The sequence below is a fragment of the Sphaeramia orbicularis genome, chromosome 12, assembly GCF_902148855.1.
Source record: "Sphaeramia orbicularis chromosome 12, fSphaOr1.1, whole genome shotgun sequence".
Taxonomy (NCBI): domain Eukaryota; kingdom Metazoa; phylum Chordata; class Actinopteri; order Kurtiformes; family Apogonidae; genus Sphaeramia; species Sphaeramia orbicularis.
In genome coordinates this window covers 38,777,315-38,792,612 of record NC_043968.1, presented here as the reverse complement: position 1 = coordinate 38,792,612, position 15,298 = coordinate 38,777,315, and positions in this window count along the sequence as shown.

Here is a 15,298-nt window from a genome sequence, read left to right as displayed (position 1 = left end):
AGAAAACTGAAGAAAAAGTGACTTTTTCAGCAAATATAGCAATAACTGACTATAAAACAAGTGACTCCATCCACTGTCATTGATCCAACTCCATGGGTTTTACTGGTGAATCAATGTTGTAGAAAATGACGGTGTTTTCACATTCACTACGGAGCCTCTGAACGTCCAAATAGGTCATATCTGATTTCCATGAAAAGATGACAAACTGCATTATCACATGTATTGAAAGTTTTAGTAGATCAGAATTTATTAAACATTTTAGATCAGTAGATGCCTTTCGTTGTCAGTGGATGTTTGGTTCTTTATGGGTTAAAAACAGGTATATATACAGGGTGTCCCATAAGTCTCCATACATAGGAAAAATAAACGTTTCTTGACATAAACCATTTTTATTTATATAATATGCTCTATATGACTGCCATTTTGTCGGGAACACATTTCAATGCGTGTCCTCCACTGCTGAAGAACTATAAAGAAGAAATATAAAGAAATACATGTTAGAACCATATATGTATGGAATGTATTATGTCTCCTATGTATGGAGACTTATGGGACACCCTGTAGTTTAATTCCCTTGACCACAGTGCCGATGGAGAGCTGGAGTTGGTTCCCAAGCACCTTCAATGGCAGCTCCTAATAAGTGCTCTGTGCTAAAGACTAATGCTAGGTAATGAGTGTATTATAGGTAAAAGGCAGAGACTGAGTTTCACTCTGGGGATAATACAGCATGTTCACTTTTAAGCTGATCCAAAGTTGCCACCATCTTAGTAGAGGACAAAAATGCACTGAGACTTAGATAAATATTATGTGAGAGTTTGGTGATGAGTTGCTCTTAAAGAGAGGAATCAGCAGTAGGGAGACGGATTAATTTAGGAGAGTGGTCAAACTTTACTGTCCACCATCACATGCAACAATACACCACACACTCTCTGAGTCCTCATTCCAATGTGATTTTATAGCTAAACATAAATAACAGCATCATCAATCTGAATCAGACATACTGAAGTTAATGCATGGATAATGCAAAAGCAGATACAGCTCATAATATTACAGCAGTCCAAGGGAAATTAATATTGTTGCATAGGTGAAAACTTTGCAGTAAGTTAACTCTGTGTCAAGAATAAATTGTGCTTTTAACTTGACAAGCAAGAAGAAACATGTTGGAATGATCGCAAAAGGATAGCCATTGCTCTGCCTATGGCTCTCACTCAGGGTGCAACTTTAGAAATTACAAAAATACAAAAAAAATACACAAAAAGGCCAATAAACATTGCCATACACATACTAAGTCAAAACTAGTACTAACACAACAACCCAGCAGAATTCTTGCACATAAAAATAACACATTTACAACAAAATACCCACTACCCATAATGCACTGCGTCAAACACGCCACAATATGTAAGTACTTACTGTAGAAATACAAGATATACTTAGTGGTAAGTGTATTTTGTAACCCTTTCATGCATGAATTATGAGAGCCTTAATCATGATTTTTTTTTTTTCCCTGAGTGTTTTTATTCTTCTTTAGGCATTAAAAAAACAATGCAATTGAATTTTTTTTATGAACCTATTTTTCATGGAGTTGAAAAAATCAGCTGGATACCATGCGTTTAATTTTTGAAGCAAAGAAACATGCATTTAAAATGGTAAATGGATTTACCAATATACTATATTCTTACTGATGTACTGAGTGAAAACTATGAAAACAAAATAAAACATTTGTAATGCAGCCAGCCTGATGTTTTCTCACATTTTATTATACTTTAATTCTATTTATTACTCACTACATGGAGATAATATGCAAAAAATAAAAACCTTTTTGGTAAAAAAAAACAACAACAACAACAACAACAACTATTAATTACAGTCTAATAACAATGACAAGCAATTGATTTTCACTCAAACATGTTAGTGCAGATCAGGTTAATCCAGAACATCATGGTATGAATTGTAGTGTATGGGATGATGCATGAGTGTCCACTGTGTCAGCTGATATGGAACTAAAACAACAAAACCCATGAATATACAAGAGAACAGCTGGAGAAAAGCTGGACACTGGAGTGACCACTATGCATGAAAGGGTTATTAACTACATTGTATAGATCAAATACATCTAAACTGTTAATTAATAGGATGGCTATGAAGTTTTCCGTTATTTTGACAACAAACCTCAAATAATGTACAGATACACACATTAAAGTCAACATTAATTAAAAGGTACATTCTTATATCCAAGGTTAAAAAATTCCAGATTCCTTTTTTCTGTTGTTTCATGTTATTTTTATCACTTCTGCCACACTTTTGAAATGGATACCTTCCAAAAGCTAAAAACAAGCCAACAAACTGAAAACCAACTCTAAAACACTAACAGAACAACATACAGTCACAGAAAACATTATCAGACCATCAAAAGTCATCAAAAACAATGGTTATGCAATCAAGTACTAACTCCTGTGTGTATCATGTGACTAAAACAGACAGAAAAGAAAACATGGAATGGCTAAAAGCACTGTTTTTGTCAGTACAATGCTACAGCTACTGATGTAAGAACTGAAGTGATTTTGGTTATTATCAAGAAAACATGGAAAATGGATAGATATCAGCTCTGAAATTAAACTCTTATGAGCTATTTTTGTTGTTATCATTATATTTGTCCAAACAAATGTACCTTTAGTTGTACCAGGCATTAAAATGAACAAGAAATTGAAGAAAACAAGGGTGATCTAATAATTTTTTTCTGCAATTATATTTATGAAAGGAAAATGGAAACTCACACATGAAAATAGTTTAAACTGTGACGATGAACTAAATAAAATCAAATAAAAGCCAAAGGACCAAACAGAAAGTAGTGAATCAAAAAACATTCATGCTGGTTGAACTTTTATTTCTATATTGACCAGTTTGTTGTGTTTTCTTCATAATGCATTTGATATTTAACCCTTTCATGCATAATGGTGACTCCAGTGGACAGTTATTCTACAGCTGTTGTCATGTATACTTTACTTTATGTATATTTTATATGTATATTGTATTTTTATATTTTATTGTTTTGGTTTCATGTCAGCCTACCACTGACAGTCATACCATTACTGTAACTTTACTGTTCTTGATAAACCTGATCTGTACTAACATGTTTGAGTGTAAATAAATTGTTGATTGTTAGACTGTAATTAACAGGGTTTTTTTAAACTTTTTTTTTTTTTTTTTGCATATTATCTCCATGAAGTGAGTAGTAACTAGTGTTAAAATATGTTAAAATGTGAGAAAACATCAGATTAGCAGCATTAAACATTTTTTTATTTCATTGTTTTCATATCATTTTCTGATATTGTGTTTTAAATACTTGTTTCTTTGCTTCAAGAATATAATGCATGGTGTAGCATGGACATTTTTGAAAATCCATGAAAAAAACATAACTCAGTTGTATTGTTTTTTTCATGCCTAAGGAGGAATAAAAACACTACAAAAAAACAAAACAAAAAAAAAAAAACTCAACTAAGGTTCTCATAATTCATGCATGAAAGGGTTAAATTGACTTTTTTATTTATTCCCTGTGCCTTGGGTCACATGTCATATACATGTGTACTGACTATTACTATGCTCTCATTTCTTACCTCATAATAAACCTGTCAGTCTTCTTATATTGTGCTCCACCTGCCCTTTAGCTCAAGTGCGTACATGAGTTTGTCCCCGTAAAGACAACAAGGAGGTTTTCCCCTGAAGCAGCTGACTGACTCATCTGATGCCAAAGGCAGTCGGTCTGTGGGATCTGCGTGGGAGAATTCGATCACTGACAAACACTGTCATGTAGAAATATTCAACTCCAACTGTGCAATTCTCAAAGGCCTACAGAGGACCACAGATCCCAGACACTGTGGTGATGGTGTAACTTTAAGAGCAGTCAGTAACACTTTACTTGAAGGTCTAGTTTATAATGCATTAAGCGCACATTCATAAGACATTATAATGCATTTATAAAGCATTTATAAAAGTCATTACAATAGTTGATGATCATGTAAAATAACCTATACCAAGGTTAATAAAGTATTATAAGTGTAGGCATAATGGATTTACCATGTTAATAACCATAAACATAACCCTAGCCCTTTACCCTAAAACATAATAAAAAATACACATGTAATAAATGTGTAATAAACATGTAATAAATATGTAATAAACATGTAGTAAATGTGTAATAAACATGTAATAAATATGTAATAAACATGTAGTAAATGTGTTATTAACATGTTATAAAAGTAACATACTTGTTATTAAAAGTTACCATGTTAATAACCCTAACCCCTAACCCTAACTAACCCAATCCTAACTCAAACCGTAACCCTAGCCCTAACCCTCGCCCTACCTTTATCCCTAGCCCTAAGCTTAACCCTAACCCTATCCCTTAGCCTAACCCTAGCCATAACCCGAACCCTAAAACATAATGAAAAAAAGCATGTAATAAATGTGTAATAAACATGTAAAAATGTGTTATTTACATGTTATTAACATGTTATAAAATGAAATAATAATATTACAACTTATCATGTTAATAACCCTAACACATAATAAAATAAACGTAATTAATGTGTAATAAACATGTAATAAATGTGTTATTAACATGTTATAAAAATAAAATAATCATGTTATTAAAAGTTACAATGTTAATAACCCTAACCCCTAACCCTACTCCAAACCCTAAACCTAGCCTTAGTGCTAACCCAAACCCTAGCCCAGGGGTCGGCAACCTTTAACACTCAAAGAGCCATTTCGATCCGGTTTCCACGGAAAAGACAACAATGGGAGCCGCAAACACTTTTTGACATCTGAAATGAAGATGTTAACCTATATATACCCTAAATTCCGGACTATAAGCCGCTACTTTTTTCCCACACTTTAAACACTGCGGCTTATACTCCAACGCGGCTTATACAACGATTTTACCGGTACCACGGCTTGGTGCCGCGGTGCACCTCGGCGGTGCAGCGGCGCACCTCGGGGCCAACGCTAGGTGCCATTGCACTGCCGTGCCATGGCTCGGTGCCAGGTGCCGTGGCACCGCGGTGGTGCCTCAGCTCAAGGTGCTGGTGGTATATATACATATATATATATATATATATATATATATATATATGTATATATATATATATATATATGTGTGTGTACAGTACAGGCCAAAAGTTTGGACACACCTTCTCATTCTTCACATTTTCTTTATTTTCATGACTATTTACATTGTAGATTCTCACTGAAGGCATCAAAACTATGAATGAACACATGTGGAATTATGTACTTAACAAAAAAGTGTGAAATAACTGAAAACATCTCTTATATTCTAGTTTCTTCAAAGTTGCCACCCTTAGCTCTGATGACTGCCTTGCACACCCTTGGCATTCTCTTGATGAGCATCAAGAGGTAGTCACCTGAAATGGTTTTCACTTCATAGCTGTGCCTTGTCAGGGTTACTTAGTGGAATTTCTTGCCTTATTGATGGGGTTGGGACCATCAGTTGTGTTGTGCAGAAGTCAGGTTGATGCACAGCTGACAGCCCTATTGGACAACTGTTAGAATACATATTATGGCGAGAACCAATCAGCTAAGTAAAGACAAACGAGTGGCCATCATTACTTTAAGAAATGAAGGTCAATCAGTCTAGAAAATTTCAAAAACTTTGAATGTGTCCCCAAGTGCAGTCGCAAAAACCATCAAGCGCTCCAACGAAACTGGCTCACATGAGGACCGCCCCAGGAAAGGAAGACCAAGAGTCACCTCTGATGCTGAAGATAAATTCATCTGAGTCACCAGCCTCAGAAATCGCAAATTAACAGCAGCTCAGATTAGAGACCAGATGAATACCACACAGAGCTCTAGCAGCAGACACATCTCTACAACAACTGTTAAGAGGAGACTGCGTGAATCAGGCCTTCATGGTCAAATAGCTGCTAGGAAACCACTGCTAAGGAGAGGCAACAAACAGAAGAGATTTATTTGGGCCAAGAAACCCAAGGAATGGACATTAGACCAGTGGAAATCTGTGCTTTGGTCTGATGAGTCCAAATTTGAGATCTTTGGATCCAACCGCCGTGTCTTTGTGCAACGCAGAAAAGGTGAACGGATGGATGCTACATGCCTGGTTCCCACCGTGAAGCATGGAGGGGAGGTGTGATGGTGTGGGGGTGCTTTGCTGGTGACGCTGTTGGGGATTTATTCAAGATTGAAGGCAACCTGAATCAGCATGGCTACCACAGCATCCTGAAGTGACATGCCATTCCATCCGGTTTGCGTTTAGTTGGACCATCATTTATGTTTCAACAGGACAATGACCCCAAACACACCTCCAGGCTGTGTGAGGGATATTTGACCAAGAAGGAGAGTGATGGAGTGCTGCGCCAGATGACCTGGCCTCCACAGTCACCGGACCTGAACCCAATCGAGATGGTTTGGGGTGAGCTGGACCGCAGAGTGAAGGCAAAAGGGCCAACAAGTGCTAAGCATCTCTGGGAACTTCTTCAAGACTGTTAGGAAACCATTTCAGGTGACTACCTCTTGAAGCTCATCAAGAGAATGCCAAGAGTGTGCAAAGCAGTCATCAGAGCTAAGGGTGGCTACTTTGAAGAAACTAGAATATAAGATATGTTTTCAGTTATTTCACACTTTTTTGTTAAGTACATAATTCCACATGTGTTCATTCATAGTTTTGATGCCTTCAGTGAGAATCTACAATGTAAATAGTCATGAAAATAAAGAAAATGCAAAGAATGAGAAGGTGTGTCCAACTTTTGGCCTGTACTGTATATATATATATATATATATATATATATATATATATATATATATATATATATATATATATATATATATATATATATATATATGTGTGTGTGTGTGTGTGTGTGTGTGTGTGTGTGTATATATATATATATATATAAAATTTTATTTGAATATTTCAAGATCACAATAATCTTACAATTTACAACTACAATTAAACAAACGAACAAACACAAATAAAATTCTTTGTTCAGATATTGTGCAGTTTTGGTGTTGCAGGGCATTCCGCGCATGCCGGCTGCCGGCTGACACGTCAAGTGCTGTCAAACGTCTCTGAAGAAGGCGAATGCTGATCACCGAAATTGCACAAGGTCTGAAGACAGAAGTTAAAAACTTTGACTTAATAAGAAGACATGATACACGTTTTTGAGACAAATAATTTACACTTCAATTGGACACTTATAATTTATTTTCCCAAGCCACGCAGAGCCGCAACTTAAGGATGAAAGAGCCGCATGCGGCTCCGGAGCCGCGGGTTGCCGACCCCTGCCCTAGCCCTAACTCTAGCCCTAACGCTAGCCCTAACACTAGCCCTTACCCTAACCCTATCCATAACCCTAGCAACAAACCGAACCCTAACACATGATAAAACATAAGCGTGTAATAAATGTGTAATAAACATGTAATAAATGTGTTATTAACATGTTAATAACATGTTATTATCATGTTATTAAAAAAATAATATTAGAACTTACCATGTTAATGACCCTAACCCTAACCCCTAACAAATAATAAAAATAAAAATGTGATAAATGTGTAATAAACACATTAAAAATGTGTAATAAACACGTAATAAATGTGTTATTAACATGTTATTAACATGTTATAAAAAATAAAATAATCGTGTTATTAAAAGTTACCATGTTAATAACCCTAACCATAACCCAAACCCTAACCCTAGCCCTAACCCGAACCCTAAACCTAACCCTAGCGCTAACACTAACCCTAACTCTAGCCCTAACCCTAACCGTAGCCCTAACCCTAACCGTAGCCCTAACCCTAACCCTAACCCCAACCCTGGGCCCTAACACTAGCCCTAAACCTAACCCTAGCCCTAATCCTAGCCCTAACCCTAGCCCTAACCCTAACCCTGGCCCTAACCCTAGCCCTAACTCTTACCTTACACGTAGCCCTAACCCTAGCCCTAGCCCTAACCCTAACCCTGGGCTCTAACCCCAACCCTAACCCTAGCCCTAACCCAAACCCTAGCCCTAAACCTAGCCCTAACCCTAACACTAACCCTAACTCTAGCCCTAACCCTAACCGTAGCCCTAACCCTAACCTTAGCCCTAACCCTAGTCCAAACCCTAACCCTAGTCCTAACCTTAACCCTAAACCTAGCCCTAACCCTGACTCTAGCCCGAATGCACTCCCTACCACTAGCCCTTACCCTAACCCTATCCATAACCCTAGTGATAATCCTAACCCTAACACATGATAAAAAATAAACATGTAATAAATATGTAATAAACACGTAATAGATGTGTTATTAACATGTTATTAACATGTTATAAAAAATTAAATAATCATGTTATTAAAAGTTACCATGTTAATAACCCTAACCCCTTAGTCAAACCCTCACTCTAACCCTAATCCTAACCCTAACCCTAACAAATAATAAAACAGCATGAAATAAATGTGTAATAAATATGTAATAAATGTGTTATTAACATGTTAACATGTTACACAAATAAAATAATAATACTAGAACTTACCATGTTAATAACACAACCCTAACCTCTAACGCATTTTTAAAAAAAATAGACATGTAATAAATATGTAATAAATGTGTAATAAATGTGTTATTAAAATGTTATAAAATAAAATAATTGTGTTATTAAAAGTTACCATGATAATAACCCTATCCCTAACCCCTAACCATAACCCAAACCCTAACCCTATCCATAACCCTCGCCCTAACCATAACCATAACCCTGGCCCTAACCCTAGCCCTAACCCTAGCCCTAACCCTAGCCCTAACCTGTACCCTAGATGTAGCCCTAACCCTAGCCCTAACCCTTCCCCTAACCCTAGCCCTAACCCTAACTAACCCTCGCCCTAACCCTAATCCCAGCCCTAACCCTAACCCTAACCCTGGCCCAAACCTTAACCCTAGCCCAAGCCCTAACCCTAGCCCTAACCTTAAACCTAGCCCTAACCCTGACTCTAGCCCGAACGCTATCCCTAACACTAGCCCTAACCCTATCCATAACCCTAGCGATAAACCTAACCCTAACACATGATAAAAAATAAACATGTAATAAATGTGTAATAAACATGTAATAAATGTGTTATTAACATGTTAATAACATGATATTATCACGTTATAAAAATAAAATAATAATATTAGAACTTAGCACGTTAATGACCCTAACCCTAAACCCTAACAAATAATTAAAAATAAACACGTAATAAATGTGTAATAAACACGTAATAAATGTGTTATCAACATGTTAATAACATGTTATAAAAATAAAATAATCATGATATTAAAAGTTATCATGTTAATAACCCTAACCCTAACCCCTAAATCAAACCCTAACCCTTGCCCTAACCCTAACTCTAATCCTAGCCCTAACCCCAGCCATAACCCTAACCCTAACAAATAAAAAAAAACATGAAATAAATGTGTAATAAATATGTAATAAATGTGTTATTAACATGTTATTAAGATGTTATACAAATAAAATAATAATATTAGAACTTAGCATGTTCATGACCCTAACCCTAAACCCTAACAAATAATAAAAATAAACATGTAATAAATGTGTAATAAACACGTAATAAATGTGTTATTAACATGTTATAAAAAATAAAATAATTATGATATTAAAAGTTATCATGTTAATAACCCTAACCCTAACTCCTAAATCAAACCCTAACCCTAGCCCTAACCCTAAACCTAACCCTAACCCTAATCTTAACCTTAACCCAAGCCATAACCCTAACCCTAACAAATAATAAAAAAGCATGAAATAAATGTGTAATAAATATATAATAAATGTGTTATTAACATGTTGAGATGTTATACAAATAAAATAATACTAGAACTTACCATGTTAATAACCCTATCCCTAACACCTAACAAATAGTAAAAAAAAAATGTAATAAATGTGTAATAAACATGTAATAAATATGTTATTAACATGTTATTAACATGTTACACAAATAAAATAATAATATTAGAACTTACCATGTTAACAACACAACCCTAACCTCTAACACATAAAAAAAGACACGTAATAAATATGTAATAAATGTGTAATAAACGTGTTATTAACATGTTAGAAAAATAAAATAATCATGTTATTAAAAGTTACCATGATAATAACCCTATCCCTAACCCCTAACCATAACCCAAACCCTAACCCTATCCATAACCCTATCCCTAATCCACCCCCTAATCCTTACCATAGCCCTGAAACCCTAACACTAACCCTAACCCTAACCCTAGCCCTAACCATAACCCTAGCCCTAGCCGTAGCTCTAACCCTAACCCTAACCCTAACCCTGGCCTTAACCCCAGCCCTGACCCTAGCCCTTACCTTTACCCTAGATGTAGCCCTAACCCTAGCCCTTACCCTAGCCCTAACCCTAACCCTGGGCCCCAACCCTAACCCTGGGTTCTAACCCCAACCCTAACACTAGCTCTAACCCTAATGCCAGCCCTAGTCCTTACCCTAACTCTAACCCTAGCCCTAGCCCTAACTCTAACCCTAATCCTAGCCCTAACCCTAACCCTAGCCATAACCCTAACCCTAACCCTAACAAATAATTTAAAAAAATAAGCATGAAATAAATGTGTAATAAATATATAATAAATGTGTTATTAACATGTTAAAATGTTATACAAATAAAATAATATTAGAACTTACCATGTTAATAACCCTATCCCTAACACCTAACAAATAGTAAAAAAAATGTAATAAATGTGTAATAAACATGTAATAAATATGTTATTAACATGTTATTAACATGTTACTCAAATAAAATAATAATATTAGAACTTACCATGTTAATAACACAACCCTAACCTCTAACACATAAAAAATAGACATGTAATAAATATGCAATAAATGTGTAATAAACTTGTTATTAACATGTTATAAAAACAAAATAATCATGTTATTAAAAGTTACCATGATAATAACCCTATCCCTAACCCCTAACCATAACCATTACCCAAACCCTAACCATAACCCTAACCCTATCCATAACCCTACCTCTAACCCACCCCCTAATCCTAACCATAGCCCTAAAACCCTAACACTAACCCTAACCCTAGCCCTAACCATAACCGTAACCCTAGCCCTATCCGTAGCCCTAACCATAACCGTAACCCTAGCCCTAGCCGTAGCCCTAACCCTAATCCTAACCCTAAACCTGGCCCTAACCCCAGCCCTAACCCTAGCCCTAAGCTTTACCCTAGATGTAGCCCTAACCCTAGCCCTAACCCTAACCCTGGGCCCTAACACTGGGTTCTAACCCCAACCCTAACCCTAGCCCTAACCCTACCACTAACCCTAGCCCTAACCCTAGCCCTAACCCTAACCCCAGCCCTAGTCCTTACCCTAACCCTAACTCTAACCCTAGCCCTAACCCTAATCCTAGCCCTAACCCTAACCCAAGCCCTAGCCCTAACCCTGGCCCTAACCCTAACCCTAGCCCTAACCCTAACCCTAACCCTAGCCCTAACCCTAAACCTAGCCCTAACCCTGACTCTAGCCCGAACGCTATCCCTAACACTAACCCTTACCCTAAGCCTATCCATAACCCTAGCAATACACCTAACCCTAACACATGATAAAAAAAAATAAACATGCAATAAATGTGTAATAAACACGTAATAAATGTGTTATTAACACGTTATTAACATGTTATAAAAATAAAATAATCATGTTATTAAAAGTTACCATGTTAATAACCCTAACCCCTTAGTCAAACCCTAACCCTAACACTAATCCTAACCCTTCCCCTAACAAATAATAAAAAAGCATGAAATAAATGTGTAATAAATATGTAATAAATGTGTTATTAACATGTTAAGATGTTATACAAATAAAATAATATTAGAACTTACATGTTAATAACCCAATCCCTAACCCCTAACAAATAGTAAAAAATAAGCATGTAATAAATGTGTAATAAACATGTAATAAATATGTTATTAACATGTTATTAACATCTTACACAAATAAAATAATAATACTAGAACTTACCATGTTAATAACACAACCCTAACCTCTAACACATAATAAAAAAAGACATAATAAATATGTAATAAATGTGTAATAAATGTGTTATTAATATGTTATAAAAATAAAATAATCATGTTATTAAAAGTTGCCATGATAATAACCCTATCCCTAACCCCTAACCATAACCCAAACCCTAACCCTATCCATAACCCTACCCCTAACCCAAACCCACCCCCTAATCCTAACCATAGCCCTATAACCCTAACCCTTACCCTAGCCCCAGCCCTAACCCTGGCCCTAACCCTAACCCTAGCCATAACCCTAACCCTAACCCTACCCCTAAACCTAGCCCTAACCCTGACTCTAGCCCGAACGCTATCCCTAACACTAGCCCTTACCCTAAGCCTATCCATAACCCTAGCGATAAACCTAACCCTAACACATGATAAAAAATAAACATGTAATAAATGTATAATAAACACGTAATAAATGTGTTATTAACATGTTATTAACATGTTATAAAGATAAAATAATCATGTTATCAAAAGTTACCATGTTAATAACCCTATCCCTGACCCATAACCATAACCATAACCCAAAGCCTAACCATGACCCTACCCCTATCCTTACCTCTAACACTAGCCATAACCCTACCCCTAACCCACCCCCTAATCCGAACCGTAGCCACAACCCTAACCCTAGTCATAACCATAACCCTAGCCATAACCCCAACCCTACCCCTAACCCTAGCCCTAGCCCTAACCCTAGCCCTAGCCCTAGTCCTAGTCCTAGTCCTAGTCCTTACCCTAACCCTAACTCTAACCCTAGCCCTAACGCTAATCCCTGCCCTAACCCTAATCCTAACCCTGGGCCCTAACCCTAACCCTGGCCCTAACCCTAAACCTAACCCTAGCCCTACCCCTAACCCTAAACCTTGCCCTAACCCTAACTCTAGCCCAAATGCTAGCCCTAACACTAGCCCTTACCCTAACCCTATCCATAACCCTAGCAATAAACCTAACCCTAACACATGATAAAAAAGAAACATGTAATAAATGTGTAATAAACATATAATAAATGTGTTATTAACATGTTAATAACATGATATTATCATGTTATACAAATAAAATAATATTAGAACTTAGCATGTTAATGACCCTAATCCTAATCCTTAACAAATAATAAAACATAAACATGTAATAAATGTGTAATAAATGTGTTATTAACATGTTATAAAGAATAAAATAATCATGTTATTAAAAGTTACCATGGTAATAACCCTAACCCCTAAGTCAAACCCTAACCCTAACCCTAGCCCTAACCCTAACCCTAACCCTAGCCCTAACTCTAAACCTAACCCTAACCCTAACCCTAGCCATAAAAAATAACCATGAAATAAATGTGTAATAAATATGTAATAAATGTGTTATTAACATGTTATGAAGATGTTATACAAATAAAATAATATTAGAACTTACCATGTTAATAACCCTATTCCTAACCCCTAACAAATAGTGAAAAATAAACATGTAATAAATATGTTATTAACATGTTATTAACATGTTACACAAAAAAAATAATAATATTAGAACTTACCATGTTAATAACACAATCCTAACCTCTAACACATAATAAAAAAATAAACATGTAATAAATATGTAATAAATGTGTTATTACCATGTTATAAAAATAAAATAATCATGTTATTAAAAGTTACCATGTTAATAACCCTATTCCTAACCCCTAACCATAACCATAAACCAAACCCTAACCATAACCCTACCCCTAACCCTTACCCACCCCCTAATCCTAACCGTAGCCATAACCCTAACACTAATCCTAACCCTAGCCCTAACCCTAGCCATAACCCTACCCCTACCCCTACCCCTAACCCTACCCTACCCTATCCTATCCTATCCTATCCCTATCCCTACCTTAACCCTAACCCCTAACACTAACCCCTAACCCTAACCCTCAAAATGAGAACGTGATGATCCTAAAAGTGATGATCATGTTTTTCTTGCCTTTCCCTTACCCTAACCCTAACCCTAACCCAGGGTGTATCCCGCCTTCGCCCATAAGTAGCTGGATAGGCTCTAAGTGACCCCTGTGGTCCTAGTGAGGATAGAGCAGGTTCAGAAAATGAATGAATGAATGTATTTTGCACCAGTTATTTACATGTACAGAGGGAATGCACATACATCATTTCCCCCCTGGGCCACGCCCCTCTAAGTCAGACCGAGTGGCAAAAACAAACCGGCTCAACATGGCGGAGCATAGCAGTAACTACAGCGAGACCCAGAAAAATGTGGAATATAACCTGAAATTAAATACAACTGGACTGGACATGGATCCATACAAGCTACCAAACAACAAGTGGTCTACGAATATTGATATGTGGCCAGAAATCACGTATCCTGACATTTACATGAACCTGATTTCAACGCTGGGAAAATCCACAATGCAAAGGCTGAAAGCATACAAAAGACAACGAGTTGTTGACATCCTCGTCATCGTTAATTAGAGGATTACAGCTGGTGAGTGCTTTAATTCAACATACTACTGTTTTTGAGGTTTTATGTCAGTGCAGACGTATTTTCTTGGTGGTGATTTCCAAGGTAAAGGCCCAGCAGTAGTGCTCACAGTTCACTACTGATTTACTGGAGTTGAACCCTTAGTATTGACCCAAGTGAGTGGATGATCTACTGGTACTGTGGATATTTAAGTAGAGTTTACATCAAATACTGGATACAACACAGCTACAACAGCTTTGTGCTAGAGTACCCCCTTATTTGGAAAACTAGGTTAGCCTCAGTTTAAGCTAGTTTACAAATCATGTAGAGCACAAGGTTCAGAATCACACAACTGAAGACAAAAATGTTTCAGTTATGAAATATAGAACTAAACGACAGATGCTAACATTAAGAGCTTTATTAAGAAGTAACATTAGCCAAAACGATATGTAATTCAAGGTATGATTTTACACAAGAACACAGCATAAATTAACGTTACCTGACACAAAATGGCAACTACAAATCCAGGTTTCGTTGTCTGGATTTCAGTTATTTCTATGAATTGCAGCGATCCATCTGCTTCTTCTGTCTTTGGCTTTAGGTAGCCGCTACAACGATAGCTCCGAGTGCTTTTTAAACCTACTTGTGCGATCAATGGCACAACAGCTCTTCCCCATTTTTTAGATTGTTCTAAAGTTTTCGCAGTATTCAAGCTACAAAGTTTACTTAAAAATCTGAATCACATGAACAACTTGAATT